This window comes from Camelus bactrianus, chromosome 8 (assembly GCF_048773025.1).
Source record: "Camelus bactrianus isolate YW-2024 breed Bactrian camel chromosome 8, ASM4877302v1, whole genome shotgun sequence".
Classification (NCBI taxonomy): Eukaryota; Metazoa; Chordata; class Mammalia; order Artiodactyla; family Camelidae; genus Camelus; species Camelus bactrianus.
In genome coordinates, this window is record NC_133546.1 from 76759663 (window position 1) to 76766687 (window position 7025).

Sequence of the window (7025 nt, forward strand, 5' to 3'; positions counted from 1 at the left end):
CCACTGGAACAAATGTTTCACTTGCTAAATTTGAAGCACAGATAAAGAGATGCCAGAGCAAACTGAGCGGAAAGAAAGTCACTTTATGAAACAAGTTCCCCTTTTCCTTTTCATCAGCATTGAAGCTGGAATCAACCTGACACAACAGTGACTATGGAGATGACTGAAAGGAAGGAAAGAGGGTATTGCCATGGAGTTGCCATTCCCATGGCAATAGGGAGAGATCAAGTACAGTGAAGAGAGAAGGGGATGGATAAATAATGAATAAACACAGTACGTATCCTGAGAGAACTCACAGTCTAGCTGATGTCTGTGAGGGTGTGCCAGGAAAGATACCCAGGAGTCGTGACATTAGAAACGACCCATGTTGTCACTTCGTTGGAATTGAGTTTAGACTGTCTCCAGGTGAGAGTGCAGACTTGGAGGAAATGGGCTAGGATGGCTTTTGCTGCTGCCTGGTTAATTACCACGAACACAGTAATTACCACGAACACGAAGTCATCTCAACAAGATCATTTATATACTCTGATCAAACTTCCTCTAAAAAGAAACCTCCAGCTCCTGTGTGAATATTTTGCATGTGTCACAATAAGGTGTATCAGAAAGTTTTTATTCTGATAAAGATATCATCAAAGGGAAAATCTATCTTGCTGGGAGCATAGGAACTAATTTTTACTGAGCAATTTTTTTTAGTTTAAAATGTTTCTTTTTTATTGAAGTATAGTCAATTACAATGTGTCAATTTCTGTTGTGCAGCATATTGTTTCAGCCGTACATATACATACATATATTCCTTTTCATATTTTTAAGTGTCAGGCACAGTCTTTTTATATATCTCACCAGAACCCTGGGAAGGAGGCGTGGTTAGTATCTCTATTCATGTATGGAAAGTAACAAGGCTCCTAAGGGTTAAGAAACTTTCTAGGGAACACAGCAAAGAAGTGACAGTGCAGGTCTTCACCCCAGCCTGCCCCACGGGAAGCCCAGGTCTCAGTCACCTCTCTACACTGAAGGGTTTTCTGCATGTCCATGTGAGTATTTGGTGACTCACCATGGCAGGCATGGCCAGTGGGGCTCCTATAAATTGGCACTGGTTACATCTAGGTTCTGTGAGTGAGGTTTCCCATTCGGGGTCACAAACATGGCTTCTCTACTCACTCAGGGTCCTGGTTCCTGGCTGGAAAGATGCTCTGCTCTGTCACTTCCCACCACGCTGACTTCCAGAGTTAATTCTGCTCATCTCACTGGCTGGAAAGATGTACTGGCACTCCCTCCCTGGTCTGTGGGCAGCCCTCCAGAGGCCCACTCTTTGGTTGTGGATATTCCTAGAAGGCACTCCAGTTTCCTGATGGAATTAATCATAAGTACAGGGACTGCTTAGGGCAGTTTGATTCACAGGCCATCCCTCAAAATAGCAGAGCAGCAGTCTCTAGGAGCCAGCTGGAAAGGCAGCTTCTCAGGACCTACTCAAGATTTAGTGTATTAGTACCTGTGAGATTTGCATTTTACCAAGATCCCCAGGTGAGCTATCAGCACACTAAGATTAGAGAAACACCAGCTTCGGGAACTTCCTCTGGCCATCACTTTGCCGCAGATTCCGAAGATTCACAGCTCTGCATCAGGGGAAACTGCCAGGACCCCAGATGCAGGGCAGCCACCCTCAGTCTCCACTAACTAGAAGTTTCCCTGGCTAGACACAGTACACAGCAGTCCTAGCCACGCTTGGAAACGTCTCTTCTTCATAGAACTGTAAACTGTATGTTTTACTGGGAGTCATGGCTCTCCTCAGATTCCCAACAAAGTCAGTGTCTTGGAAGCTTCACCCTGGGATCACAGCTGTCCTGGCTCCAGGTTACTTTATGGCTTTGATGTGTTTATGCCTGAAAAGACTCGTAGCTGAGAAAGAAAAACCACGTGGAATTCAGTTCAGTGGGAGATGATGGGAGTTATGGCTGCAGACGGTGAGCTTGGAGCCAGATTTGTGATACAGAAACAGCACCCTTGCCTCCCATCCCCTCCCTTTTCCCTAGCTGGTCAGCAGTCACCTTTCCCTGGATATTCATTTAATATCCAAGAGATTAATTTTGATTAAGTGCCTGGTGCCAGAGTCTTATCCTGTCAAACAGGAATTTAGTGTCTACTCAAAGGGTTGCCTTGAATACATAGATAAGAAGATAGTACAAACAAAATCACCAGTTAATTCTACTACAAGCTGGATGGAAGCTCTATTGAAACAATCTGGTTGCCTCATTTATGAACAAGCCCCAGCAAACAATCTGGGATAAAAATAAGAAAACTAAACTGGAGTTTCAGTTGTCCAGAAACCAGGGGTCTTCCATGAAGATTGCAGACAAATCAATCAATTAAAAATCTGCTTTTCAAATGGACACAAATGAACTTACCTACAAAACAGTAACAGGCTCACAGACATAGAGAACAAACTTCTGGTTGCCAGGGGGTAAAGGGGGTGGGAAGGGATAAACTGAAAATTCAAAAATTGCACTTCTTGGGGAGAGATGGAAATATTAGCTATCTTGATTGTGGTGGTGATTTCATTGGTGTATTTATCTATCAAAGCTCATCAAATTGTATGTGTAAATAGACGTAGTTTATTGTACAGGAACCACACCACAATAAAGGTGCTTATTACATTAAAATAAAAAAATACAATAAAAATCTGTTTTTCAAAAATGATTCATCTATATTTCCTCCAACTTTGAAAATAATTTTCTTTCTGTTTTTCATCTTGTACTAAAAATTGACCTCCACCCATTTCCACATCTCACTTCCTGCTTGTCTGTCTGGGTATCTGTCACTCGGTCACTCTGTCCTTGATGCTTTAGCATCTCTCGCCTCGTGATCACACAACTTACTTTTGATCTGGCCAGAGTTTCTTCAGAAGGTTTCAATCTGGACTCCTAGCACCCAGAATTTAAATCCATTCTGCATCCTGGACATAGCAGGAGTGAGAGATGTGTAGACACAGATGTGACATGAAGACAGATGCCAAACAATAGTGAGTAAGGAAAGACAGATGCCGAGAGAGGGCAAAATTCTAGCAGGAGAGAAGTGAGTCGATAAATACCTAAGGAGCCAGATGGGTGATCAAAGAGATTAGAGACTGTCTAAAAAGGACCACAGGACTTTACAAGATTCGAATTGAAAGACCCTCACCTAACCACTGTCTCGGGACCTGAAATTTGGCACTTACTCTTAGAGTCAACTTCATCATTTGATACATTAAATAGCCTCATTATTCTTCACTTGTGAATGGACCTGACTATTCCTTCAGGTAGAATGGTCAAAGTCATCATTACATAAAAATGTGAATTCAATATATTTTTATTTTCTAAGATTCTGTTAACATCAGTAAAAATTGTTGCATACACCACATGTAGCTTTTTTTTACTTTTTCAAACAGCAAAAGTAAAGATGACTGGCAAATGGGAAATAGAGGATACATGGTCCACGTGTAGTTTTCAAAAGCATCTCCTAACTTCATGGTGGATCTAGACAGGAGTGGGTTGTCAAGCGAGCAGTCAGTTGGTCTGCTTAGAGGGTTCGCCCTGTAAGTCTCCATTTTGGTCTCATGGGCATCTAAGCATTTCTGATGTTCACCTCATTTTTGAAAATTAAAATATTTTTAATTTTTACAAACATAACTAAGTATATTATTTAGGGATACTTATATATGTGGCAATACTTTATTTTTAAAGGAAAGGGGTCCTAAACATAAAATTCAAGGTGAAGGTTACCTCCCAGAAGGAAGGCAGTAGAATTCACTAAGGAAAACCACTGTGGTCTTGGCGATGCTCTCACCCCTAAACTCAGTGATGTGTGTTCATTTTATTACTAGCAATGTACCAACTATGGTGCGTGTCTTTATAAGCATAAAATGTTACATAATGAAAATATAAACAAATCATCCAAAAATGTTGTTATGCTGCCAAATAAATCCATAGAATGCCAATTCAGATACACCCCAGAGTTATGAAAATTCATGTTGGAACACTAGTTATGTGGGGGATTAAAGAAGGCTTATGCCTTGAAATATTTTTCTAACTGAGTTGAAAACAGGGAAGACTTCACTCTGCCAGAGAAGTCACACAAAGGACACAGGCCCTTCTGTTGCTTGGTTGGTCATGAATGTAAAAGTGACAATCTTGGTTTTTTTCCAAAACTAATTCTGACCAACTTTTCCCAGAGAAACTATAAGCTTTTCAGATATGCCACAAGAGTTTCAAAATGGAATGTTTTCTTAAATACTATTCCAACTATGTATTAGTGGGGAATAAATGGCCATAAATAGCAGAAAGGAGTTGACAGACAAAATGAAATAAAGAATCTGCTAGAATTTTTTTTTTAAATTTTTGATTTTAAAAAGCTAAGTTTAGGAGAATAATCAGAAAATAATAAAGACTTGAAGAGGTTGAAGAGGCACTTTCTCAGAATATTTAAATATCTTAAGATATGGGTATAAGCAAGAGAGTTCAATCCAGATTGAGCAGGGGGAGGGTATAGCTCACGTGGTAGAGCGCATGCTTAACATGCATGAGGTCCTGGGTTCGATCCCCAGTACCTCCTCCAAGATTAAATAAATAAAGTTAATTACCTCCCCCCAACAGCAACAAAACACACACACACACAAATCCAGATTGAGCCGTAATAGGTAAATACCACCTTTATGAATGACCATGCCCTGCAAGTGCTGACTCACTGGTGATGGTGGCCAACCAGGCTTTTCTCAGACTCTGGTGATGAAACAGAAGTAATCTTCATCAGTGCAGCAGGTTATGTGAACACGGAAACACTAGCTAATGAAAGGGAAGATGTAACCAACATCCTGGTGGTCTTTCGTTGCCTACTCTGAACAGGTCAGTCAACTTTTGGAAATTTTGCATTCATTTCTGAGTGCTACATCTTAAAAGAGATGTTGAAGAAAACAAGCAGGATAATGAGCTGCCTTGAGTATGAGCTGCCTTGAGTTAACCTCATAAATGGAATAGTGGATATTGAAACCAAAGATGAGAAGACATGGCAGGGAAAGGAAGACCAAAGGTCAGTGCTGTGTACAGTTACTGCAGAAACTCTCATGTGAGCCAGAAATTAATTCGATTTGTGCATCTTTGTTTTTGAAGGCTAGGGACACGGCCAAAGAAGAGAAGAATTATCTAACGTGTATCTTCCCTAGAGATAATTAAACTGAGGCAAAACACTGTAAAGGAGACAAATATTTGATGTGAGGTTACATCTGATTAATTTTTAAGTTTACTTCCTAATCTAAAGACCTGGTGTGTGTGATTATAAATTTATGTATTTTCCCCAATTAACACAATTTTTTAAAGATTTTTAAAGGTGAACTAGCTCAATAAAATTTTAACTTAAACCATAACATAAAGGCAGAGTGAAAACCAGATTCAAGAGAGTCTAGAGGAGCTGAGAAAAACATGAAAAAAACAAACAAACAAACAAAAAAATTCAAATATGGTGACCTGGACAACCTTAGCTTTCCCCTCGGCTTGAAACTTTAGACAGCCCTCTCCCTGACTCTAGACCCCACCCTCCCTTTTCCTAGAGCATTTACTTTAGAAAACTTGTAATAAATTCTTTCTCTACCCATTTGAGATGTAAATCTTATCCCAATTCTTGACAGCTTTACCACTTCAGAATGCCTTTCTCAAGTACCTGGGAGTCATCATCGGGAAAGAACCCTGATTGATCTCCCAGTCTCTGTGGGAGGGAAGGAGACTGACTCAGAAAGGAAACAAATTAGCAAACACAGATGGTATAATCACAGAGGAGAACATTTACAAACTCAGGAATAACTCAGTATCACAACACATCCCATTCCTCAGTCTCTTCTCCCCTGACATTCCTCCAGTACTTTTCCACTAGGTCACCCCAGCACTTAAAAACACTCCTGCCTTTTGTTTCAGTAGAAATTAATTCAGACTGAGGTCTCTCTCCTAATTGCAATAGCCTCAAATAAAATCTCCCTGGCCTGTTTAACTCCCTTCAGTATCAGTTTTGCTTTGACAGTGGCAACCAACATGAGACCCAAGAGTAGGAAGCCAGGAAAGGAACCAGGGGCTATCAGGTATCGTGGTTGTCCAATAAACATCCCCAGATCCTATCAGCTCCTTGTGATAGTGAAGAATATAGTCTTTATAGTCAACTAGTGCCTAAGGTATGACCACAGATGATTTGAATGCGGCAGAAAATTAACAGTGGCTTGAGATCCTATAAAGTTCTCCAAGAGAATCACACATTTCTAATGATCAGTGTTAGAAAGAAAAGACCCAAGATGCATATGTAAAATTCCAACAACAGTAAGAATAAAGCACAAAAACTTTTGCCATGGCTAATACGGGGGCAGGAGCCAATTTCAAAGCATAAGCAGGAGCAGAGCTTTGGAGTAGGTGATGCAGGGTGTAAGTAAGTGGTGGAAAGATGGTAGAGGCTGCATCTTCTCATCTCTTTATTAGGATACGATCACCAAGGGGTGTGTTTCCTCTCTTCTTCTCCATGTAGATAGACAGATACGTAGACACATAGATAGTTACATAGATAGATAGATAGATAGATAGATAGATAGATAGATAGATAGATAGATACACACATATATACATATATACATAGACAGACACGTAGATACATACATATGTAAACAGGTAGATACATAGACAGACAAATACATAGATATATAGATACATACATGGACAGATACATACATACATACATAGTTACATAGATATATATGTGTATATGAATTTATATGTGTGTGTGTGTGTGTGTGTATATATATATATATATATATATATATATATATATATATACTGGTAAAGAGCAGAGCCCATATTTGGCACATTGGTCAGTCACTCCACCCCTTAGAAAAGCACACATCTCTACAGCAGGGCCCACCACAGGTCACAGAAGGAGCCCAGGCCTGGTCCGGCTTCCAGGTGGACACCCTGACACCCAGCTCGCTGGCCAGCTCCAGCCGCACCAGCATGAACTTGAGAGTC

The 7025-nt window shown here is 40.3% G+C and overlaps 1 non-coding gene across 1 annotated transcript; it reads left to right on the plus strand.

The window, feature by feature from the left end:
- Positions 1-4510: 4510 nt before the first annotated feature.
- TRNAV-AAC (transfer RNA valine (anticodon AAC)) lies at positions 4511-4584 on the plus strand. Its single transcript has one exon. It is a non-coding gene; the product is annotated as a tRNA-Val (tRNA).
- The last annotated feature ends 2441 nt before the right edge of the window (positions 4585-7025 follow it).